General features: G+C 48.2%; 1 long non-coding RNA gene across 5 annotated transcripts; it reads right to left on the bottom strand.

Moving 5' to 3' along the window:
- Positions 1-5,669: 5,669 nt before the first annotated feature.
- On the bottom strand, positions 5,670-20,881 carry LOC123798966 (uncharacterized). Of its 5 annotated transcripts, XR_015721821.1 has the most exons (7): positions 19,304-19,390; positions 18,403-18,513; positions 16,870-16,907; positions 16,493-16,584; positions 15,488-16,192; positions 9,624-13,376; positions 5,670-9,533 (listed from the first exon to the last, which is right to left on the bottom strand). It is a non-coding gene; the product is annotated as an uncharacterized LOC123798966 (long non-coding RNA). The 5 variants fall into 5 exon arrangements; XR_006781462.2 differs by having other exon boundaries at positions 5,670-13,376; XR_015721822.1 differs by lacking the exons at positions 5,670-9,533; positions 9,624-13,376; positions 19,304-19,390 and adding an exon at positions 20,401-20,881 and having other exon boundaries at positions 13,766-16,192.
- Between the last annotated feature and the right edge of the window lie 4,582 nt (positions 20,882-25,463).

Here is a 25,463-nt window from a genome sequence, read left to right as displayed (position 1 = left end):
ACCACTACGCATTTTGGAGGGCCTTTTCTTTTTTTTTTTTTAAAGATTTATTTATTTTAGAAAAAGAGAGCATGCCCGTGCACATTAATGAGGAAACGGGCAAAGGGAGAGAATCTTCAAGCAGACGCCCCGCTGAATGGGGAGCCCAGTGTGGGGCTCCATCTCACAACCCTTGAGATCATGACCTGAGCTGCAATCAAGTGTCACTCAACCAACTGAGCCACCCAGGAGCCCCTCAGAGATCTTTTCTTAGGGCAAATGTGTACAAATGAGTATTTATTATATCTGTATCTCATAAAGAAAACACTGGAAAGAAGATGGTCTTTTGAAATTTACAAGTTGCAAATTTTTCCCAAGTCTTCTCTTTTCTTTTAAGATTTTATTCATTTGAGGGAGAGACTGCAGGGAAAGAGGGAGAAGCAGATTCCCCACCAAGCAGGGAGCCCAACTCAGGGCTCGATCCCAGGACCCTGGATCATGACCCAAGCTGAAGGCAGACACCTAAGCCAGCCAGGTGCCCCTCAGTCTTTTCTTTAAGAACACAGCAGACTTGATTCTTTCCTTTTCCAATTCCCCACCATACTCTAAGCCAATTTTCTGCACTGTTAATACTTGTACCAGAAAATCTCCTTGACACCCTCGATTCAAAGCAGGTGAGAGTCAAAAATCACTCCCAAGGGAAAAGGGGCCAAAGGAATGAGGACCAATCTTTTTTCTTTTCCCCAATTTGGCCTCTGGTTGTCCTGTAGAGAAGCAAGCCCTAGAAGACTGAATCTCTTCCCCAAATGACACCTGTGTTCTGCCCACCCCCAGGACGCTGAGCTGTACCCAGTACTTGTGCCATCTGTGAACAGGTAGGCTCCTTACCATTCCCTCCTGTGACCAGAAGAGACCGAGAGAAATGGAAGCAATACTTCAACTGAGAAAGTACAGTTGACCCTTGGACAACATGGGTGTTAGGGTGACCACTCCCCACACAGTCAAAAATCAGTGTATATATATATATATATATATATATATATATATATATATATATATATATATATTTTTTTTTTTTTAATCAGTGTATAACTTTGGACTCCCCCAAAACTTAATTACTGATAGCCTACTGTTGACTGGACACCCTATTAATAACATGAACAGTTCATTGGCCCATATTTAGTATGTTATATGTATTATATACTGTGTCCTTACAATAAAGTAAGCTGGAGAAAAGAAAATGTTATTAAGAAAATCATAAGGAAGAGAAAATACATTTATAGTCGTGTACTGTATCTGAAAAAAAAAACCACACATATAGGTGGACCTGTACAGTTCAAACCTATGCTGTTCAAGGGTCAGCTGTATTTAGAAAATAAACACCCTTCTTTGACCCATTCAAATCATTTCTAGCTTCAGCTTGTTTCTTTTCCCGGTCGAGAAGAAAGATAACTTGAAGAGCAACAGGGTTCAGTGTTGAGTGCTAACTAGGAAAGAAAGAAAAACAGTTCAACACCCAACATGTTTTTTAAGGGCCTGGTCCCATTTCACATTGCTTTCCTCACTACTCGGTGATTGCCAATCTAGCCCAAGATAGGCCGAGGATTTGCAAAATCAGTGGGTTTGATTAAGTATTTGGACTTTGATCTTTGAATGGAATTAACCTTAAAAAGAAAACAGCGCTGCTTGGATGAAAGAACTCGCCAGTCTCTCGCTCCCCTGAGTGGAGGTACTTCTGCTCTATGGCCCAGTGACTACTAAGGAATTTGATAATTACCTTTCCAGTTAGAATGGCACATAGTCACTGCTCAGATTCAAGAATTTGTTTAAAAATGCAACTATAAATAGTGCAGGTACTTCCAGAGTTTCTCACATCAGTCTTGCAAGTTTCCTGTACTTATGAATAGCCCGTTGTCCAGGCCACCCAACCACAGTCAGCAAATGGACCCGGGTGAGCTGGTGCCCTTCGCCACCTTTGTATCTCCTTAACCACCTTGTTCCCAAAATAATCTGAGATGAGCTTTTAAAAATACATGCATGATGATGAAGGCAAAACAATAGATACACAAGGAAATTAAAGAAAAAAGGAAACAAGAAAAAGAAGACGAAGATGCAAACAGTGAGATTTTAGTTCTGCGGGTTATAAGGGTCTGTACACTTGCTCACCATCGCTTCAAATTTTAACATAAGCAATAAGCAAGGAGACATGCCAGTTATATGATTCCGAGTATCCATAAAATAAAATCCAGGTATTTAGGAGAAAAATAACTATGCCTAGAACAAGACCTAAGAGAAATTTCTTCCATTGATCGTTATAAAGAATACAACATTCTTACTATAAAGGTGGCCAGGAGTTCCACAATTTTGTCTCTTAAAACACCCCTCAGTGTAGGCCGATGGCTTCTTAAGAAACCTGAATTTGTTAAAAGCATTTCCACTGTCGACCAAAATCGTGTGGTTCAGATCCACAGCTGGTGTGACTTGTGGATAGATTTTAAGAACAAAAACAATCTATAGACTTTATGACCTTCGGGCCATCCTGATCAAACCTTATTTCTCCAACCCAAGCATTTACAAGCACAGTGCGTTTGTGGTTGCTTTCTCCCTGACGAGCACTCGTGATGTCAGTTAAACATCATTCTATTTGCTTTAACTTGAGCCAAGCCAGGGGTAGGGTCAATGTTGCTGGCAGACAGTGCATGGGACTGACCACACCTCATCCCACCGTCCCCTTTCTTCTCTTACTTGGAAGACTTGAAATGCCAGTTTCTCCCCTTTTCTTTCTTTGCCATTCAAAGTCTATTTGGGCCCATCTCAGGATAGCTTCTCAAGCAGTACTGCCTTTAGGCAAGTGCAGCTATGCCCCACTCGAAATTTTCTAAGTCCCCCTCTGTTGCCCCAGATCTTGTATCTTCCCTCTGGGATGTTCTCTAATCCTTCTATCCACCCCCTCCCCTGTCTTCTCCCCACTCCCTGAATGTATCATGGTGACCAGATGTCCCAAAGGGCTCCAGCCTTCATGTCTATAGAGTTGTTCTGGGGTTCTGGCTGGGTTCACCTTTCGGGATGGCATCAGGGAAAGTGGATCACTCCTGCTGTCTAGCAGGATATTTCCTTCATGGAACCGCATGGGATGGGGCTGCCAGAATGGTGCTGACATGCTGATTTGGAGTGACTCACATCAGACACTGGGAGAGTTCACGGCTCTGGGCTACCACTGACCCTTGAGCTTGAGCCATGTGAGTGGGCTGTGTATTAGCTCTCTCCTGCTCCCCTTCCCCCAAAAAAATCAGTGCCAGGGGATCCACACACCGTAGGGTGTCCCTGCTCACATACACAGGAAGTTCATCTACCTACTTTCTTCCAACTCCTACCTAGTGATCTCAAGAGGGAAAATGTTTCTCTCTTTCTCTCCTTCACTTTATTCCATTTGTCAGCAAAGCCCTAATCACGTCTGATTAACTGAAACAGTGGGTCTAACAATGCCTTAGAGAAGGAAGAGAAAGCCATAGTCTAAGAGTCAAATTAACCATATTAAAAAACCAGGACCATCACTCTCAAAGTCCTCAGAATATCTAAAAGTCCCATCCCGAATTCTCAAAGTCTTCATCTGCCTCCACGCCTAAGAAAACTGCTCACCCCTACCACCAACATTCATGATAATTAAAAAGGAATTCTTATTTGGTTTTATAGTTTTTCTATTTAAGCCCTGATGGTGAAAAGGCAGTGTTTCATACTTACACTAATTCCAAATGGGCAGCATTTCAACTATATATGAAGTTAAACAACTTTCAAGGATTAACTAAACCACATAGCCATATATAATGTTGGTTTTAATGAGAAAATGTATTCCCAGTTCCCATAACCACTTTATAATTGAACTTCTGGTATAGAAAGTTGGGCACTTTCTACCCAGTGTCGCCTACACATGCAAAAAGCAAAGCTTGGGAACACTGACCACCACTGGCAATGAATAAGGCCTGAGCACCTAAAGAAGGACAGATTCTTCCAAAAATGGGCACTTCTAGAAGAAACGAGTTCTTCCAGAAATTCCCTGGAGATACCGATGCAACAAAAAATATTACGACAAAAATCCCTTTATCCTGAGTACATGTGGGCACATGCGTATCCACACGGATGACCACATGCACCTCCCCAAGAGTTCCAATATGTGGGGGTTGGAACAGGTGTTAAAACGCTGTTCGGTACAACAGGTTCAAGTTCTGTTATAGTGACATTTCTATGGGGTCGTAATGTCTCTCCAGGGAAGTGATACAGGCAGTGGGGAAAGTTGTATTCTTTTCTTTTTGGGCTCCTGGGAATATTTAAACCTCTTACCAAAAAAATACTGCTCGTACTTTTGATCATGAAAATGCAGGCATTTCTCTGTATGATGTTAAATTACTATTGATGGGTTACATATAAAATGGGGGTGGAAGAGCTGCGAATGAAGGGACCGGCATCCCCAATTCCAGACCAGCTCTTCCACTGACTGTGTGACCAAGGCTAAGTTGGTCACACTCACCCTCTCTGAAACTCAGTCTGCTGCTCTGGGAAAGGGCGGTGGGGGGGGGCGGTGGGGGGTTGGGGGGAGGCCCATGTCAAAGAGTTCTCCATGCTGAACGCCCAGGAGTTTGCCTCTTAACCAGCCCCAGGGTCACTTTAGGCTGTCATCGTGTCCATGCAGGCCCCGGAGCACAGACCCGAGGCTCGGAACCTCTGACCAGTTTCTCAGGCAAGAAGGGAATCCTTGCCACTCAGGCAAAGGTCTCTGCACTCTCTCACCTCACTCCTCCTTCTCCAGACATTTGGTGGCCTCCTGTGTACACAAAACCACAGAGTTTCGTGCTGCCGAGGATAAACAGAGGGTTGTTCTTACCCTGAAACTATGAGGGAACAGCTGATGGTATCATAACAAAAGGCAGAAAACTCGGGAAGCTTGTCCAAACCACACAGCAAATTCGCGGCGTGATGTTCACCCCACTGCAGGAGGGGCTCAAAGTGTTCGCTGAGCCTGATGATTCTCCCTTTTCTCACCTGCCCGCTCTGTACTCCTGAGGCCCAGACAGCAAGCCCAGAGGAGGGTGAGGACAGATCTTTCCTCCAGCTTCCACCCTCTTGGAGCAGCAGGCCCTGGGCAGCCCCTAAGAATGTTTGCCTGCTGTGGTGTTGGCCGCACAGTCAGAAAAAGCCCCTCCTGAGTCCTGGTGTTCGTGGAAGCTAAAGGCAGCCTCCGGGATTAAATAGGAAGAGAGGAGAGCTGTGAGGTGGTATGGATGGTGTGTGGGGTCGGGGTGGGGGTGCTCTGCATGACTGGGTTACGTTTTTACAATTCTAATAAGTTAAGGATGTGTTTCTGCCGCACACCAGGCCATACCAGGATATGCTACGAATACAGAACTAGGCCTCCATCAGGGGCTGAAAAATGCCTCTGTCCTGGATTAGAAACCCCACGAAGGCCAGAGTTTTATCTGTCTTATCCACTGTTGTGGGCATAGCTTCACATCCAAGAAGTCTTCAATAAATATTTGTTGTATGTTTGTTAATTAATCAAAGAGCAAGTAGCCTTTGAGTGAGAGGGAGTTTATTTTAAATACTTAATGGGGAGGATCCAGCCAGACAAAAGGAGACCACTACAGTCAAAACTGAGAAGGAAGTGGAAAGAGGACGACTTTGCATGGCAGGTCAGCCTTTTCTTCCCAGAACTGTAAACATTCATCCCAGAAATCTTGTGAGCCACCCAAGGCTGTTTGCCTCCAAAGCTCTCTAAATACATCATATAGTAGGGGGGGTAGGACTAAACCATCAGCTCTCAGGGTGTGACATAGTGGAATTTCCCATTTTCTGAAAAGGCCCAGCCTAAGAAAGGAGCCCCTCGCTAGCTAAGGGCTGGCCAGTTCACTCCAGTTCTTCTTGGGGCAACTTCTGGCCAGGCCAAAGCTCTCATTCCCCCTGCGCCCAAGGCAGTGGAGGGCAGCAGCAAGAGTCGAGGAGAAGAGGAGGTGGCCAAAAAACTTCCCTTTATCCACTCCAAGCTCTCCCCCCACCCAATGTCCTGAGATCACCCTCCCTGCGGTCAACAGGGAGCAGGGGCAGAAGTTCCCCCCAACTCACCCATGGATGGTTCTCTCCTCTTTGGTCTGTTGCTAATTTCTGGAAAGAAGGTTCTGGGAGCTGTGATTGTCCTGTACCCTTAAAGACTTTCACACCAAGAGAGGTGCTGGGATCAGATGGTACCATTAACACAGCCAGGGTAGAATCCCACTGAACTCCTGGCCTTGTGAATTTCACAGCCTGGGAAGTCGGCTTGGTCCAGCCTCAGGGCTCCTGACACCTAGGTCCTGCTAGGAGGGTGCCAGGAGGGGTGTAAGGGGACATATCTACTTGGCTAGCTCCTGAAATTGGTTCCAGGGCTCAGTGTGGGCAAACCCTAGGCCTCTGAGGATTCAATGAGCTAATGCATGGGCAGAACTTAGCTCAGCGCTTGGGACACAGGCATGCATTCCACAAATATCTATTAGCAGTTGCGGTGTGCCCAGTACTGTTCTAGGCACTAGGGATACGACTGATCAAGATAAAACCCTGCTCCTCCGGAACCTCCATCCCATTCAGGGAGGCAGATAATACAGAAAACAATACACGTCGTGTACCATGGGAAGAATAAAGCAGGGTGAGGGAATGAGAGGCTTCCCTCTAGGCTGGGTTATCAGGTAAGGCCTCCCTGAGGCCACAGAACAATAACCAGCAGCATATCCAAAGGTAAGCGGGCTGAGTCTAGAGTGGGACCCTCTCTACAACACAGAGTGGGAGGAGAGGGGAAGGGGAGGAGAAGGGGGGTTATCATGACCCGTCCCTCACGGGAAAGAGGGTTTGGTATAGTTTGAATGAACTTCCCAGAAGCCCCTTCCTGCCTCACCAGCTGCAAAGGAGTCATTGACTGTCCTAAAGGGCTGCCCCTTGAAGATAGTTTCCAGATGCCTCAAACCAACATAGCAATCCCCTATGCGTTTTTTTTTTGGGGGGGGGGGGAGGCTCCTCCCCCAAGAGCCAGTGTCGCCCAGGTGCTGCCTCTGTTTCCCCAGGATGGTCAGTCTTTAGAAGTCTCAAAACCAAACCGTCTGGATCAAGTTCTTGATCTGGCGCGTATTGACTGTGCCCTTGACTGGGAAAGTTTCTTCAGCTCTGTGAGCCCATGTTCTCGTCTGCGGTGTGGCCTCAAAATGTTTGCTGCAGACTCCAGGCCCCGCCGTGCCTCTCACTGTGGACATGACCCTTGACCTTTTAACCTCTCTGGTGCCAAGGTGGCCGCAGCTGTGAGGTGGGAGGTTTTCCAGCTCCTACCCAAGAAGCTGAGATCCGAAGAGCACTAATACATCCCTGTCCTAGAGGAACAGGAAAACATACCAGAGAACCAGAGACCCTTACCCTTCTGGAAAGGCACTAACCCTTAAGAACATCAGCTGGTTTTGCCCCTAGATTCTATTCACGCTATTTTCAAGAAGAGTTCCCTGATTTCCCCCGGAGAACCTGGAATTATTTAAGCCCCATTTTATGGATGAAGAAACTGAGGCTTAGTAAGATCATACATGCCCGAACCCATACGGCTAGTGCACAGTGTTACGTACATGGCCTCATGTAACTAACGTCTAACTCGTGGCCTCCAGGACCTGACCAGAGTCTGTGTACCAGAGGAGGTCACGTGAGCACTTGTACCCCAAGTTCGCTGAGTCCTGGCCCCTTTCTGCTCACAGGAACCTAACGCTACCCGTCCTTTGTCCTTCTCCTGCCCCGACCTCAGACACCTGTATAAAAAAGCAACTCCCGGCTCCCTGTCTCCTGGGGCAAACCACTCCCAGGGATGCCTGGGGAGTCTCCACCCAACCCGCTCAGCTGCCAGGGCCAAGCAGGGTCACTCCGCTCCCACCGCACACTCGCCGGCTGACCCTGGTGTAGGCAGCTTACCGGGTTTCCGAGATGGTTGGCTTCTCTTCTTAGCACCTTCCTGCTTCCGCTCCCACACCACGAGCTTCCTCCCAGTTCGTCTCAGTCCATGGAGAAGGAAGGCCCTTCCCGGCTCTCTTCGGTATATGAGGTATAATCTCTTTATCATCTTCCTCCATCCTTGGCTTGTGCGTCTCCACAGGCATCTCCTGCCCTTCTGACCACACCCCTACCAGCTCCTCCTGCCACCTGCTGCCTCTGGCAAGTGGCCATGATTCCATCCGGGACCCCACGCCGTTCTCCCTTCACAAGCTCTTCCTCAGGGGAATCACTCCTCTCCTGATTCAGTGAGCGCTCCTGCCAGGATAGGTTCTAGCCAAATCTCAGGCCTCTTTTCAACGTCCCATTGAACTTCCACTTGGATATATACCCCTGTTGCCCCAAAGCCTTCAGGCTTAGAAGGGGCCCAAAACCTCCCTGATGATTAGCTCTCTCTCCCAACCCCCTGCGTCTGTGGACGTGTCTGTCTGCTTTCAGTTTGTGCGAGGAAAATCACAGCCAGGACTCTGCCTTAACTGGTGATGCTGGCCTCCACTCTCTCCCTCCCCAGTTTCAAATGAGTTTTTGGTTTGTATCTTTTTTTTTTCTCCAAATGAGTTATTTTGTAACAGGGTAGCAAATGAGCACTCTGTAGCAATCCAAAATCTCAGCGGCTTCACACAGTATCTGTGTTTCTCACTCTTGTTCCGGACCAGTGAGAGACTATGGGTGATGAACTCTGCTCCACACAGCAATCCGGGGCCCCAGGGCCCCTCACCCTAGTGGCTCTGTCACCTCCTATGGCCTTGGGATCCCCCACTGCATCCTCAGCATCCAGCCAGCAAATGAAAGGCAAGAGGGAGTGTGATTGCTCATAGGAAACGCTTCAGGGGCCGAGCCTCGAGGTGGTATACGGCACTCTCACCCACATTCCATTGGTCAGAACTCACCCGTGGCCCCACGCAATTGCAAGAGAGCCTGGGAATGTAGTCTAGCTATGTGCCCAGGAGGAAAGAAAGCGGGGCTGGGGAATACCCAGCAATAACCTGAAACTAAGGGCTCTCAGCCTGCAGTGCTCAGTCTACAGCCTAACTCCCCACAGGGTCCCACACCCTGAAGAATTTCAGCCTTCTGTCCAACCACACAGCCCAACCTCAGCTGTTCAACTTACTCCTGAGTATCAGCTTAATGACATGGACCCCTACACAACTGCTAGCCTTCATTCATTCAACAAACGTTTATTGAGCACCTAGCGTGTGCTAGTCATGGTGCTCTATGCCAGAGACCCTCACCACCTCAAGCCCAAACTACCATGACCGCTGCCAAATGCATCTCCTTGGATTCCCTCCCTCCAACGTACACTGCACACCGTCTCGACTTTATTTAATTCTAATGGAAAAACAAAACACGTTCTGCCAGTCATGGATTCAGGAAAATCTTTTATCACTGTTCATTGCCTATAAAATTCAATTCAGTACAATAAACATTGTCTTAGCATCTGCTGTGCACCAGATTCTGGGACCACCACAGTGAGCAAGCTGGATCCTTTCCCTCAAGGACCTGGCTTCCCGTCCCTAAGAGGAAGTAGACAAATTAGAGGCAAGGAAACGAAAGTGGCCCCATCTTTTGACCAAGGGAGGTTGACATCTATTGTTTCCACCTACCCGGTAATCCACTCCCCTTTACTCTGGCAACAGCACTCTGCTTTTCCATTGGGGAACCTCTTAGTGTGGGTTCCTGCAAGAGCAGACTCTGGGCGAGCAGATTCCAGGGTGAGCGGTTTCCTTCAGAGGTGATCTCAGGAAACACCCCAGGGAAGTAGGCAGGTGAGGCGGGAAAGGGAAAGAACTCAATAAAGAGCGCGCTAGCATTCAAGTGACTGCTTGGGCAACTGAAATGTAATCCCACTGGGGAACTCTGAGAAACATTATGGAACAAGAACCTCAGAGTTTTCCACCCAAGAGACAAGAGGGCTGGAGTGTGTATGCACCAACTCCATTAGTCATTGGTAGAGGACTGCTCTTAGGAAGTGTTCATTCCCTGGCACTTCTGGCCGGTCTTGAATGTGGGGAGGTGGGGCTCTGGTGGTCACGGAAAGCCCTTAGGCAAAGAGAAGCAGGTGTTAGCTGGAAATTGAGCCAACATCCACCAAAATGGGAAGGGCCGAGGGAATAAGGATGAGACATCAATAGTATCTGCTATAGCCACCATCCTTCCCCATGGTCATGGGCCCTCTTGGGCCATGTCACTGGTCAGTGAGAGACCCCATATTTCCCTGGTCAGAGTTCTAGTTCTGATGGGGGTAGGGAGTGGTTGCTCATGACCCAGGAGAGCCAATCAACAAGACTCAGCCCTGAGAATTCTGAGAATCCTGCTAGAAACATTGAGCAAGAGATTGCTGAACCAGGATGATGTAAGCCTGGAGTTGCCAGGAACCGCCACATGGAGAAGGCCTGCTGGAAAGTGAAACCAACACACATGAACCCAGAGCTGAGTCCTGACAACAGCTGAGCACCCGGATCTAGCCGTATCTCAAACTCATGCCTTGGGCTTTTTAATGAGATGAAACAATAAATTCCCTTTCTCTTAAGTTAATTTGAAGTGGATTTCTATCACTGGAAACAAAAGTAGTCCTGATTAATACGTGGGGCAATCAAGATTCTCCAAAACATGGTCCCAGTTCAAGTTTCTCCTGTGATCTCCCACAATTCTTCAACTCATCCCTGCACTGCTTCTAGGCTCATAACCGACCACTCCTCCGATGGATTGTGTTGACATAACACACGCCCCACCTACTCCGAGCAACGCTCACCTCACGCCCACACTCCAGCACTCTGTCTAAATCCTACCCATTATTCAAGGCCCAGTTCCTGTCCTGCCATCTACAAAAAGCCGTCCTGACCACCCAAACCACAGCTCTCCTCTGAGCAACTTGACTACCATTGTCCACCCCAGTCATTTGGTGCTTTTCATAACACGGCGATTTCTATAAGGTCAATGTGAGTATGTATGTTTGCTGGCTCCCCATGAAGACCAGCAGCCTTGGGTTGAACTTTTAGTGTCTTTCAGAAGGCCCGTAATGGACTAGTATTGTAGTATGCAAAACAATACCCTGGTGACTCAAATCTCTTTTTGGAAGGATCTTAAAAATAAATGAATGGTGGTGACTGCTGTGTGAAGAATCTAGAACACGAGCATTTCTTACTTCTCCATTTTGCCTAAGACCAACTGAGCATAATTCTACGGAGGGAGGCCCGCCAGGGAATCCATCACTTCACCCACACTGTGGGGCACTTTTTTCACACTGCTTTTTCCTGAGTAGCCCAGGCCACAGCTCCCAGAGCCCTTGCAGCCACTCTCCATCATTCCTTACTTCTTGAAAGGCTTTGCATAATTTCTTCATGTTTTAAGGATATTCACTTCATTCATTCATTCATTGTGTGTGTGCGTGTGTCTATGTGTGTGCCTGTGTGTAGATATTTCCCAGGTTCCCTTGCTGCTGGGCACAGACATGTGGCTTAGATTTTGCCACTTAGATGCACGCCCTTGAGACCATGATTTGGACCAGGAGGACAGGCACACATCTGGTGGGTCCAACAGGTGGCCGGAACCTCAGGTTTGCCAGGTTAGAGGTGGCGGGAGCCGTGACTCCCCGCCCACCCAATCCTACGGCGTGGCTCTGGGAGGTGTGTGTAGACGTTGCGGCCTGCAGCCTGCCCCTCTGGCTTTGGTTAGAATTCTGCGAGCTTCCCAGCGTCCTCAGCTAGATCCCTTCCCGCTTGAGAGTAGCTACCGTGAACTCTGTGGTCCGCAACCGTGCACTCTAACCGATGCCGCCCCGACTGGCTTTCCGCACAGCCCGTGTATGAATCGAAGTTATGTGGCCTCCTCTGGCCGGCAGCCAGCTTCAGTTCTTCCAGAGGTCAACATCCCTGGAGCTTTTGGATTTATCTGCTATTTCACTCTTGGAAAGAAGGGAAGGGGTTGAGCAGCAAAACCAGATGGCCCTGGAAAATCTGCCCAGGTTCCTGGCATTCCGGAGGTTTTTCCTAGTCTGATTGGGGATTCTCCCGTTCACCCAAAAGGTGACTTTTAGTTGACTAGAAGGCTTAGCTAAATAAATGTAAGATCACTTTATGTCTCCTACAGATTTGTATGACCCCGGAAATGCAAGAGTTGAAAAAAACAAAAAAAAAAGGGAAAAAAAACCCCACCTCTCTCTCCCAGTGTGAGGCTGTCTCTGACTCTACTGACTGAGTTCCTCTGGTTCGGGTTCCTCTTGTTGGCTTCTGACTCAGCGAATTTTCCCCTGCTTTGGGCCTCTTGAAGACCTTTCTCAGCTCTCTCACCCTTGCTGCTGCATGGCTGCCTAAATCATATTTTCCCCCTGGAGTGCCTGGTAACTTCGCAATAAAACTCAACCATGTCTGCGAGGTCCGGGGGTCTGGGGCTGGGGTTGGGCTGGTCTTCATCCTTCGTAGATACCTTTTCTCTCCCGTCTGACCCGGACTCCTGAGGAAAACCTTTCCTTCCACTGCTTCACACTCTCTACTCCAGCTAGGCCAAGAGTTCCCCAATCAGCAAGATGGGCTGCCTGTCCAATCTTCTTGGAGGGGTGCTGCTGGGGTGAGGGTAACAAGCCGTGGGGATTCCTCGATTCTTCTAGTGCAGAACCACATGCATGCATGGGGCCGCCGAAGATGCTCCACAGAAGTTCTCACCATCGCCGCGCTGGACGTTCGTTCATTCGCTAACACGTATTCCTTGGAGAAACTGTTCTGGACTGAAACCCTAGAAGAGGGCAGGCTGGGGATGGCTTGCCAGGGTCTGTCACAGATAGGCTTCTGTAGACAACTCTGGGCCAACAGCTTAAGGGGAAACAAGGTCTCAGGAGGCCCCTCCCTGCCCCCCGCTGTCTGATCATGTGACCCTCTTGGCTTCATTACAAGGACGTGCTGTTCCTCTTGGAGTGATGGCTCTATTGGGGAAGTGACTGTGTCATATCTGGGACAGGAAAAAAGCTATTTCAAGTCCTGAAGTAATCACTCAGTCAGTTAGTGCAGCCTTTTCAGGAACTGCCTGGACAGTGGAGAAAGACCAGTCCTGAGGGAGGGTAACCAGAAGCCAATGTTATATGGCAAAGGCAGACCACCCGGAAGGGAGAAGAGGGGCTGGGGTTGCCTACATCCCTCCTCCACTGAGACACATTTCTGGACAGCTATGAAGTGATGACAGGTGGGAAGCAATATACATGACCCCCAAACCGAGATGCAGGGGCCTCTCCACACTTCTAGGCACAGGAAAGAATGGGAGCATCCTCATGGTCACAGTATCCTTGGGCTTCAAAAGCACGCTGAGCAACAGGATGGTACCTGAGGGCTGGGACGTTCTCTCCTGGCCCGGGTAGCATCCCCCATCTGTAATGAGAGATTTAAGATGCCTCACTGGTATATTTCCTTCAGGAATCCTGGGAGTTAGACCCAAAATTTATCATTTCCTCACCACGAGGGTAGAAAGAGGGAAACACGGGTTACATTCAGAAAGCTCACAGGGGCGCCTGGGTGGCATAGCGGTTAAGCGTCTGCCTTCGGCTCAGGGCGTGATCCCGGCGTTCTGGGATCGAGCCCCACATCAGGCTCCTCCGCTATGAGCCTGCTTCTTCCTCTCCCACTCCCCCTGCTTGTGTTCCCTCTCTCGCTGGCTGTCTCTATCTCTGTCAAATAAATAAATAAAATCTTTAAAAAAAAAAAAAAAGAAAAGAGAAAGCTCACGGACCCACATATAATGACCGGTCAGTAGAAACGAGAAGAGGGAAAAGCTTTATTTCTGGAAAGATTATCTATGTTTTCAGTGGCATGCATTTGACTGAACACTGTAGGTGTTCAACCTATATTTACTGGATGAATGGGTTCATGTTTATATGTAGAATTTTTACATTATTCCACATTCTCAATTTCCTCAAGAACAGAGGCTATATATCTGTTTGAGTCTCAGGGTGGTAGAAAGATTCTGAGTCTAGATTTCACTTCTCAACCATCATTAATCTATCATGTTAATTGTCCTTATTTGCCTGATAAATAAAAAAGAGACACAACGAAAGGGAGAAGGGTGATTTACTACAAGTCTGTAGAGCTCTGGGTTTACCTCCAGGAAGCCCTGGCCTCACCCAAGGGGTGTCTACATTATCATGCAAAATCAAAGAAAAATAACATTGCTCTCAGAAATTCTAGGGCAGCTGCTATTTTAAGCATCTAGGTTGGAGATGGTAGATATTTGGCATGCTTGCTATTGCTTTGTATTCTGTACCCATGACAGACATCACTAATCAATCACTATAACCCTATACCTAGAGTCCTTCCAGGCAGCCACTACCAATCAACTAGAATTCACACAGGAAAAGAAATCGACTTGTCACCCTTGCTTTGTGATACTTTTATCACATGATGGTTTGTGATACTTTTATATCCTAAATCTATCTGGAAATTCTCAGAATACTCTTTATAATAACAGTGAACACTGAAATTACAGAATTACAGATCTGAAAGGGACCGTAGAGATCATCTAGTTTAATTACGGATACAAGATGAGCCTGGAGCATTTTATAATGCAGATTGGGACGCTGAAGTCCAGAGAGGTTAGGCAACTTGCCCAAGGTCAGAGCATTAGCTAACGCCATTAACAATGCCTTACATTTGTATAAGGCTTCAGAGATAAAACAGTCCTTTTACGTGAAACATCTCACGTGATCCGTAATTCATTCATCCCATATTTATTGAATTCCTATGGTGTGCTATGTATGATGCTGGAGATTCGGAAATCAGCAGTTAATAAAGAAAAAAAAAGTTTGATTTCTTCATTCCAATTAGGTAAGGAGCCTTAAAATAGCCCCCTGACCTGGGCAAGACAGACACTAATCTCAATTTTTTAGGTACTAAGGGGGATGACAGTTAAGAGAGAACATGACGCTGATTTTAAAAAAAAAAAAGGTAGTTCTGGAATTCACAAGATCCCTCAAGTTGCCACTTTTGAATGAGGTCACTACTGTGTGACATGCAGGGACCAACTTTGCATCAATCATTTCTTAATCCACTCACCCCCCATTTCAGACGGCACAGGGTATGAAGAAATGTTCCTGGATCTACCTCTCTATTCAGGAAAGGAGGGTGAATTTTTCCACCTGTTTAAACCATTTCAAAGGGGCTTTTTTTCTGCAGACCTGTGACCTCTGGCCCTGTAACCCACACAGGGTGGTGAGAAGAGCACAGACATGGGAATGCAGAGTCCTGAATCCTATCCCCCCCCACCCTTTATGGCTCGAACCAGCTAGTTCATCTTGAACAAGTCACATCTCCTCTCTAAGCCTCAGTTTCCCCATCTATAAGGGAAATTGAGCTACGAGATCTCCAAGTCTCCTTCTCCCTGACATTTGACAATCCTGCCTGCCCAAGGAAGAGATACTCAGCTGTACTTCACCTCCTCCTTTGACTAGACATTGTATGTCACAGCCGTCTCTGCAGCCCAGACCCACCCAGCGAACAGCAGGTCCAGCGAAGGTGGCGTGGTCCAGCGAAGCCCAAAGTTCCCAGGTATACTCATGAGTCCAAATGATCGCGAGGCAACCAAGTCTTCCTCCACATGTCACGGTTTCTTCCTCCTTCGCGCAAAATAATGAACTGATCAAAGGTGAAGCCTCACGTGAAAATCCTTTGAAAATACGAAGCTGCACCCATCAAGAAGGGGGGGATGAGCTGACCCAAGCAATTTTCGGAAACAGTGTTTCGACAGGAATCCGTAAAGCTAAAAACAGAAGGAACTATACAAAAACGCTGTATTCTCATGAAAAATTTCTTTCATAGGGATATGGATTAGCAATTCTGAAACTACATGCAAAGTAAGGTTGAACAAGTAAGTGTATAAATTGTAGACAGCAGGAGCCGGGTTTGGCACTGTCTGCGAAAGGAAGGGCAATGAGGAAAGGCGGAAGGCCAGGACAAGCCCAGTGGTGCCGAATTCGAGTTGGAGGTACTGGTGTGAACTCATTTTTATTTAAGGATATCTAGAGACAGGTGTCAAAATACAGATATGGGCACATACGTTGGCCACTCTACATCCAGACACTTCCTAGCTGTGTGCCCTGAGAGGGCAGAGAGCAATGACCCAGTAGCAAAGAGCACACCCAGCACTCAGAACTTGGTTTCCAAAGACCATCTTCCAATAATGGAACCAGGGCTCCCTGGAGAAAGAAAGGCAAGGAAAAGACAGGTGAGCGTGCAGCACCATAGAGTGCCGGAAAGTAAGATAATGGAAAAAACAAATGGGGAGCCCATGAAAAAGACACAGGAGTGCACCTGAGAGAGATCCCAATGACCCAAGCTGGAACAATTTGAGCAACGATTTTAAAAAGTATTGCATTATAACTCAGATAATAAAATAAATATCTCTGAGTCCATACCGATATAAATAAAGAAGTGAATAAATAAAGAAATCATGGAGATGAGACAAGTCTTCTGTATAGAAAAATTCCAGATTATACCTGTAGATTCTCCCCCCTCCAGGGAGTGGAGTTTCATTTCCCTCCCTTGCAGTAGGAGCTGGACTTAGTGATTCACTTCCAATCTGTAGAGTCTAGAAAGGGGAAAATGGTCATTTTACAGTGGCGAAAACTGGCAAAGCCACCTTACCCATGTGATCCAGGTTAACCTCACCACTAATTAGTCATGTTGATATCGTGTACTTCCTGATACAGCGTGAAAAGCAAGGGCACTTCACCCTTGCGGTATTCTTTCAGAAAATCCATAGCTCTGGTCTAACCATGAGAAAACTTCAGGCAAGCCTAAATCGAGGGACACTCAATAAAATACCTGAAAATGTCGAGGTAGTGAAAAAATAAGGAACAACAGAGAAACAAACCTTCACAGATCGCAGGAGGCACGGTGTGATACACTATCCTGAAACAGAGAAAGGACATGAGTGGGAAAACTGGGGGAATCCGAATAAAACCTGTAGTTTGGTTAATGGTTTTACACCAATGTTAAGTTCCCAGTAAAGTTACCCAGGGAGATGCTCTCTGTAAGGTAGGATTGTTACACCTGCATTTAGAGGTAAGGCTGGAATTCTAGAACACTAACAACAGGGTGACACAGGTGTCACAGTGGCCGGGAACCAGATATGTCACCGTGGGAAACGAATTCAAGGAGCCGATCAGGGTAAAGGGAGAGAGGCCTGGCTGAGAGCCGGCGCGGCAATGAGGATGGTGCGCGGAAAGCTGTCTGAGGCCTCCATGGGCCGGCTGATTTCTCAGTGATATTAACAGGCTTCCTGCGAGAAACCACTTCTGTTCACTCACTCAGTTCTTACCTCTAGGCAAAGTCATTCTCTGCAAAGCTGTTTCTCTGAAAGGGGCCTGGTTTGTGATCAGAGTCTATTGTCAGGGAGAGAGAAAGTTCCTTCTCCTACGCAAATGCCAGGCAGGGGATGGTGCCAAATGGTCACAGGACCCTCATTTTCTGCAACAGTGATCGCTTTGTGTAAAGGGGGCAGGATGCCAGGACCACTGCTGGGGACACTGCCTGCTGCCCAGCATTGCAGGGCCCCAAGCGTTTGGGGAATTTCAGACTGAGGCCAGGGGAAGAAAGAGAACTTCCCCACGTGATCCCCGCCATCTTCTGGGAGTCCTTGTCAGGGACATAATGGTGAGACCTAGCTCATTCCTGATGCCTAGATGCAGTGGGGACACCAGCAGCATAAGAGCAGAGCCCCTCTAGAAGGGGCAATGTTTAAAGCGAAGGCTCCTCTACAAGGGGTTACCAGAGCAGCCCAGCTTTTCAGAGAGAGGGGTTAATTCATTTAAGTGTCTAACTTTGGTAATTTGGTTTTGATAGAGATCTTGTTAAAGCTTGTCACTCACTCCCCCTGCCTGATTAAACAGAGCTTGCAAAATATAAATTAACCTTTCCTGGGTAGTTGAAGGTCATTATGAGGAACATCAGTTATGCCACGGGCTGAGACACAGAAGTGCATTCAGTGTTTGGGACATTTGCTGAATGGGTAGTGATCTCAGCAATGGCCCTGAAATGTGCTTTTCTGGAAGAATCCCTGACATCAGCTTGTTTTTGCTGCAGAACAGCTCAGTGCCATATTCCCTCTTCTTCACAAAGGCAAAATAGAACATTGGCCCCAGAAGCTGCGTGATCTTGGCCAAGCGATGTCATGTCTTAGTGGCTCAGATTCTCCATCTATAAAATCAGGAATAATGTCGTGGAATCAGATTGTGCATGTTTAGAACATGCATGAGATGCATTGGGACAGTGGTAGGAACTGTGCCCACCCAGCCCATAAGGAGAGTTCTAGGTGTTCGTTATTTCTATTCCCCTCTGAAGACAAGTCCTCAGATCTGGTTTATCCCGTCTCTGGTCTCTGTCCCTTTGCGGTGTGCTCACCAACCTCCGAGAGCTGATGGGAAGCCACGCCCCTGAGACGGTCCCCTGGCTTCACGTGGCCACCAGCCTTGTGCCGATTCCAATCGATGCGGCTCACCTCCAGCCCAAGCCTTGTCTAGTAAGAAAGGGCAGAAAGAGATGTCAGGGTCCTCACTGGACCGCAGGTCTCTTGCACCCCATCCCACGACGTCCCAGAAGGAAGCACCCTGCCAATGAGTGCTCAGGGCAGCGGCAACAGGCAGACTGGCCATTAAGTTACCGGGGCGTCTGGGAGGGGAACAGAGTCCCTGGTCTCCTCGGTGCGCTTCCACCCCAGATTGGAGGATAAGCGTTTGGCTGAGAGGGAACTAAGAAGCACCCCCCCACCACCGCCCCCGAGAGCGGGAGCAGGGCCCAGAACTTCATCGGGATCTGGGGGCGCTGGGGGTGGGGGCTTGGAGCCGCTCAGAGCAGTCTTCAGTCGGGGTACTGTCTAGTCAGCTCCCATCGCCAGTTCCTCCAGAGCCCTCGAGGAAGGCACTCTGGGGCCTCGATGACCGCCTTTCCACCGCTGATATCACCCGCAGCGTTTCCAGCTGGGAGGAAGTCAGGCAGGACCGCACCCGCAGCAGCCGCGCCCTGCGCCCCAGGCCGGCCCCTGCCCCCGTCCCCGCCCCCGCCCCGGGGGCTCCACAGTCTCCCCGCGATTCACCGATTTCCCGAAACCCCAGGACCCGCTACTTCCGCAGGTCATCCCCGTGCTGCTCCCGCCCCCTAGCAGGGTCGCGGGCGGCCACAGCCAGGGAGGCCGCAGGGCGCTGGGGCGCGGTTTCTACCAGACCCTCGGCACAGGCGGGGGAGCCCTGCGCAGACCCAAGACTGGGGAGACCGGTGCCCCGCAGTACCCCTCCCACGCGAGGACCAACCCCTTCGTTCCTGCGGCCTGCTTTCTTCCTTGCCTTGGCGGATGCCACCCCGCAGACGCCACCGCCCGGCACCTGCTCGGCCCTGCCACCGCCCTGCTGGAGACTGCCCCGCCCTCGCTGCTGAGCCCTGCCCCTCAGGCCTTGGCAAAACGCTCCTTCCTTATCAATCCACGCAAACCTGCATACCTGCCCCTGCCCTCGCTCCACCGAGTGACTCACTGAAGGGCTGAGCAAGAGGCCAGGCAGGTTTGGGGGAGCCCCGCTCCTGGAAACCGCGAGGGGCAGAGGCAGTGCCCCTGACTGACACCTGGCGCGCTGCGGGTATTCGCGATTATTTTTACTCTTCTTTTTCCTTCTCAATATCAGCCTCTTTCCACCCACCTCCTTCTCTCTCTGGTCCTTTCTCCATCCCTTCTTCTGCCACTTTCTCTCTTTTGGGTGGTGGCCTCATGCCTGCCAGGGACACCCAGGAGGGCTGAGTGGCCTCTTGTCCTCCCTCCCCCGCCACAGCTTCTCCTGGCTAAATTCCCCCTAGTTTCTTCTCCACCTGGCTTGCCCGGTGTGGTCTTGTTAAGGAATTGCTACCTGAAATGCACTTCTCACGGTCATAGCGTTTTCTGGCAGACACGGCCCCGAAGTCTTCAAAATGCCCCCTTATGAATTCATGTTCATTTTGTTGGGTGTGATAATGAGAAGGCAGTTGTATTTTTAAGTCTTTATCTATTAGAGATATATTATTTGAAGTATTGGCAGACGAAATGCTGCCAGGGGAGAGGAGCGGGCTGGCGGGGGCGTGGCCAGGAGGGAATGACCTCCCGCTGAAGTTTCCTGGGAGTTACTGATGGGCGCCTGAGGGTTTATTATACCCCACTGTCTACTTTCTCCATAGTAGAAAGTTAAAAATAGTGCTCTGGCAATCAAAAAGAGAGAGAAATGAGTAAATAAACAAAGATTGTCAGAACGTTAATAATTATTGAAGCTAGGTGATGAATACACGTGGGTTCTTTGTATTATTTTCTCTGTTTTTTTAATATACTTAAAAGCTCCTATGGTAAAAAAAAAAAAAAAAAAAAGATAAAAAATTTAAAAGATGTCACCTTAGGGGCACCTGGGTGGCTCAGTCGGTTAAGCATCTGCCTTCGGCTCAGGTCCTGATCCCGGGATTGAGTCCTGCCTTGGGCTCCCTGCTCAGTGGGAAGCCTGTTTCTTCGTCTCCCTCTGCCTGTGGCTCCACCTGCTTGTGCTCTTCCTCTCTCTGTCAAATAAATAAAATCCTAAAAAAAAAAAAAAAGATGTCACCTTATCATGGACTCTTCAACTGTGCAAATCTCCTGCACGTAGCATGCACTGCCTGCATGTTGGTGACAGGTGTTTTGTCAAAGGCTCCAAGTGCTACTACTCTCTTCTCTCTCAGACAAGCACACTGAAATGCTCTAGAAAATGCTCCAAGGACTTCTTGGCTGGACAGTGCTGCTTTTATATCTCTGTGCCTTTGCACATGCTGTTCCCTCCATGTAAACTGCCCTTCCATGATCCACGCAGCCCTGGTCCCTCTTCCATCAGACTTTCTCGGCTTTGTGCCCCCACTGAACCTTGTACTTGCCTCTGTGTCATACCATTCACCTTGAATTCCAATATTTGTTTATATGCCTGGCCCCCAGCTTACACTAGATTCTTAGCTACTCAAGAGCTACTCAACATTCCATCGTCATGACTTCAAATACCATCTATGTATTCAAGACTCCCAAGTTGATATCACGAGCCAGACTCTCCTAAGCATCAGAGCCATAGATGCAGATCCCAATGCCCCCTGAACTCCTCCCCTTAGATGTTCTAGACCCCTAAAATTCCATGAATCCCAAACGGAACATGTCTTTCCCCTAAACTTATTCTTCCTGTTATTTTTAGCAGGTGAACAGATCCACTCTCCAGCCAGTGGCTAAACCCACACACCTGAGCTTCACCCTGCACCTTGCCTGTCCTCGCCCCCACTGTGGATTCCACATCCTACATAATTGTTGCATGTGCCCACCTCCGCCACCCTCACAGACCCTTCCTTACTTGGGGCATCATCTCTCACCTGGTCAATGCAACAGCTTCCTAACTGTCCTCTACTCATGCCGCCTCCATCCAGTCTCCACAGAAAGCCCGATCTTCCTAAGATAATCTTTCCAAAATGCCAATATAATTCTATTATGCCCTAGTAAAATTCTTCTCTGCCTCCTTAAAGTCCAAATTCCTCATCATGTAACATGACTTGCAAGGCCCTTAAGGGCTGGTCTCAGCTTATCCCCCTGCAATTTCCCTCCCCACCCCTGCCCACCAGATCCCCATACACACACACACAATAGGCCCTGCCCCTCAGAACAATGGGCAGTTTCCCAAGGGGTTATCCTCTCTCTGTGTGGCCCAGGCAGCCTCCTTCAGCAAATACTACCCTTGCTCCCCTACTCTTCTAGCCCTGCAGCAAGTCCATGCAGCCATGTGACTAGTTCTGGCCAATGGGTTGGGAGCAGAAGTGAGGCGCTCACTCCTGGGCTAAAGTAACTCACCTCCAGTGCACCTCCCTGCTCTCTCTCCTTGTCTTCCTGGCCCTATGTTGACATGATGGAGTCTTGAGATGGAGGTATCCTGGATCACTGAGATTCCCCTCCCCCATGGAGACCAGTTGCTCTGAACTCCAATCCAATTTTGCTTGAGTGAGAAGCTTTCCTTGCGTTAAGTGACTTGGAGTTTGTGAGGTTTTCTCGTCCTGCAGTATCATCTACGGTACCCCCTCCAGTTCTTTCCACATGCTCTCCCCTCTGCCTGCAAGGATTTTCCGTACTGGCTCTCTACCACTCCCCTCCACACCTGGCCAACTTCTATTTTTCTATCAGGCTTAGCTTAATTGTCCCTTCCTCCTGGACTTCCAAGTCTCGGTATAGGACTCTTACTAAGAACTTGCTTCCCACCCTATGAAATGGCACTTTGCACCGTAGATGTTATAACTAGCCCTTTATTTGCGTCTTGCTCCCCGCAGGTCAGCGAAACTGGGCCCACGCCTGTCTCAGCCACAGCTCTCTCCCCAGCACCTGCCGCAGGGCCTGCGTGTAGGATATCGAGCCGATATTCACCCAGTAGTAAACTTGGTATTCATGGGACCTAGTCCATAGTTCAATAAATATTTGTTAATGAATGAATGAGTGACTTTGCAACTCCTAAAATCAAACAAGCAAAAAAAAAAAAAGTTCTACAAAGCAGCCCAGTACTCATGAACAGCCACGAACTATGCAACTGTCCTCGCAGAAAACCATAGACAAATTAGCACAGTCCCTCCTCAGGGCTGCCCTACACCAAAGGTCAACTACCTTATTTTCATGAGCCTTTAGTCCCTCTCCTAGTAGTAAACTGTTGGAAATAACAGAGGCACTGGGAGGGTGGAAAGTTCCCCTTTTCGGTGACTTATACTCAGCTGGGGAAACTAAGCACAAATGTGGTCTACAGCCAGGTCCTTCCTCGGCCCCTCCCTCACTTCCTTCTTGTTTAACTTTTCCTCCAGTTACCTACGGGGACGGGGACGGGACAGGGACAGGGACGGCAGAAGCACTTGCTCCCAGCTTTAACACAGAAGCTATGTAAACAAGGGAAGCATCTTAAGCTCCTGTGCCATTTAAGGCCACAGCTGTCCCGCAAAGCCACAGGCACTGCTGTCAGGTGGCTGGGAGGGCCAAGAAGGGGGGCTGAGGGGCCCCTCTCCTTAGCTGTCAGATGCCTCCAGTGGCGCTCGGGCCCTTCAGCTCCTCCATTTGTCATTCTCAGCAGAGCCAAGAGCTCCGGTCTCTGGGGACCTGGACAGGCTGCTGCAATTTTTCCCGAGGGTTTCGGCTCAATCTGGGTGAAACCTTGAGAAATCAGCAGGGAAAGAGCCATCAATCAGATGCAATTCAAGGCAGCAAAGATTTATTGGGCATGCACATACATGAGTCCCTGGAAGGAATACTGAAGAAGTCTATGTCCCAGATGGTGCCCTCAAGGGTCTGGGCCCCGTGAAAAAAAACCAGAGGGAAGCATGTGAGAAGAGAAAAAAAAAAAAAAAGAAAGCAAAGAGGACAGTACAAGGCGGTGTATAATCAAGGGCTCTAGTATGCGGTTCGGGCTTTACGAGGATCAAAAATGCAAAGAACATTGCGACCAGGAGAAAGCAAGGAGGTCCTCACTGTAATAGTTGATGTCGGATGCTTGCTCTGCACCAAACAACACATATATTAGCATTTAGTCTTTACAGACCTCGTGAGATTGGCTCAGAGAGGCTCGATAGCTTGTCCAAGGTGACAAAACTGGCGAATGGCAGAAGCAGGGTTCTAGCTCGTGGCTCACCTCAGAGCCCGTCCAGACCCCCTCATCTATATGGCCTCATAAAGGGTGTTGTTTATTATGACTGAGACCTTGAGCTCACACCTTCACACACACTGTTTTTCATCGTCACACTACCCCGGGGAGGGAGTATTACCGCTCCCAGCTGACACTGGGCAAAGCTGAGGCTCAGAAAAGTTAATGTGCCAGGGGGAAGGGGGAGAACTAGGAGACCCCCTAATTGCAGTAGCATTCAAGCTAATTCAGATAACTTGTGCATTTTCATTTTCCCCTGCCACTGATTTTTATTTGGGCCACAAAGATTTTAGAGACACAGATGTGCTATTTTAGGAGTTGGACACATTGAGACACTGTAGATCACCTGTTTTTCAAAGACAAATTGATAAGCAGTCTTTTTACAGCTCAGCATTTCCCTAGGAAGTAAGCACAGCCTCGTGGGGACTCACTACTGACCAAGGTCGTATCCCCACCAGCTCCACATTGGCTAATATCGCCTTGAAGCATCATGGGTGAACTTTTTAAAAGCAAGCTTTGTGTTCTGTGCTTTTGCAGTTTCTTCACATTTTCCAATTGCCATCAACCTTTGTTAATCATTTCAAACGCCCCTATATCCCAGGCACAGTGCTGACCTTGCCTTCCACATGAATCCCAATTTGTGGAGGAGAAACCGAGGGTCAGGGAGGCTGTTACTTGCTCCAGATCATAGCGCTATCAGTTGCAGACCTAGATTTCCTGCCTGCAAGACTGGAGCCTGTTTTTCCATCATTCTCAGTGAAAATTCTCACCTGAGTAGGCAATAAGTTGCTTCTTAAATCCATTTTTGAAAAACTTTTAAACCTGTAAATGGGCACTTTGTTCACACAAAAATACAGAAACATGTATTTGTCCATCTCATTGGTGACTTTTGCAACTTTCGACAAGTAACATAATCTCTCTGGCCCCAAGCTTCTCAGCTCTAGAACATGAGGAAGGCAGCTTCTGTATCATAGGACCGTTCTGAGGACTAAGTGAGACAGTGTATATAAAACACCTAACATATTGGCATGTGGTCAGCATTCGATAAATGATATTTATTAGCAGTGGCAATATTTATTTCTTGCCTACTGTTTTCCAAGCCTTATGCTGGGTATTATAAAATGGCATATATAATAATCTGCATCCTATGTGAAAAATGCCTGTTTAAATATAATACATATACATATATATGCCTTTATATATGAACGATTGGAGTATACTGAAAACAGTCTGGAGTGATATAAACCAAAAGTATTAACAATGATTATAGGAGGCTTTCATTTCCTTCTGCATCTTTATATTTAATTTCCCCAATTTTTCTATAAAAACCATGGACAGATTACTTTTGTCATCAAAATAAAGAAAATCTTGGGAAATCCATTTGAAATGCATTTCATTTTGGAATGAGAGGAATGTTTTATTTCAAAGAAGCAATAAAAGTTTAAAACCTTTTAAAAGGTGCACTAGCTTAATAGCCCCAGGAGGGAAGAAGGAGCTTTTCCTAGCAAAGCTGAGCAAACCCAGCTGACTTCACAGGCGTTTGCTGTGACACCTGGTTCTAGAACAAGGACCTCGGGACTGGAAAGGGAAGACTTGTCCGCAGCAACCTCTCATCTGGCGGCTCAGATCTCGTTTGTCGTTGTTCGGAGGCCAAGCCCCACTAGGACTCAGAGCCCTCCTGCATTTCCTTACGCCTTCACCGTGACATAGGCATCCTTCCCGAGGAGAGACCCCACACTGATGCAGGTGCAGCGGTAAGGGGCTGCTCCCAGGTCTCCCTACCTGGGAA

This window comes from Ursus americanus, chromosome 26 (genome assembly GCF_024610735.1).
Source record: "Ursus americanus isolate L20-20 chromosome 26, mUrsAme1.1.p, whole genome shotgun sequence".
In the NCBI taxonomy this organism is placed as follows: Eukaryota; Metazoa; Chordata; class Mammalia; order Carnivora; family Ursidae; genus Ursus; species Ursus americanus.
The sequence above is the reverse complement of the archived record's forward strand: the minus strand, read 5'-3'. Positions and strand labels throughout refer to the sequence as shown.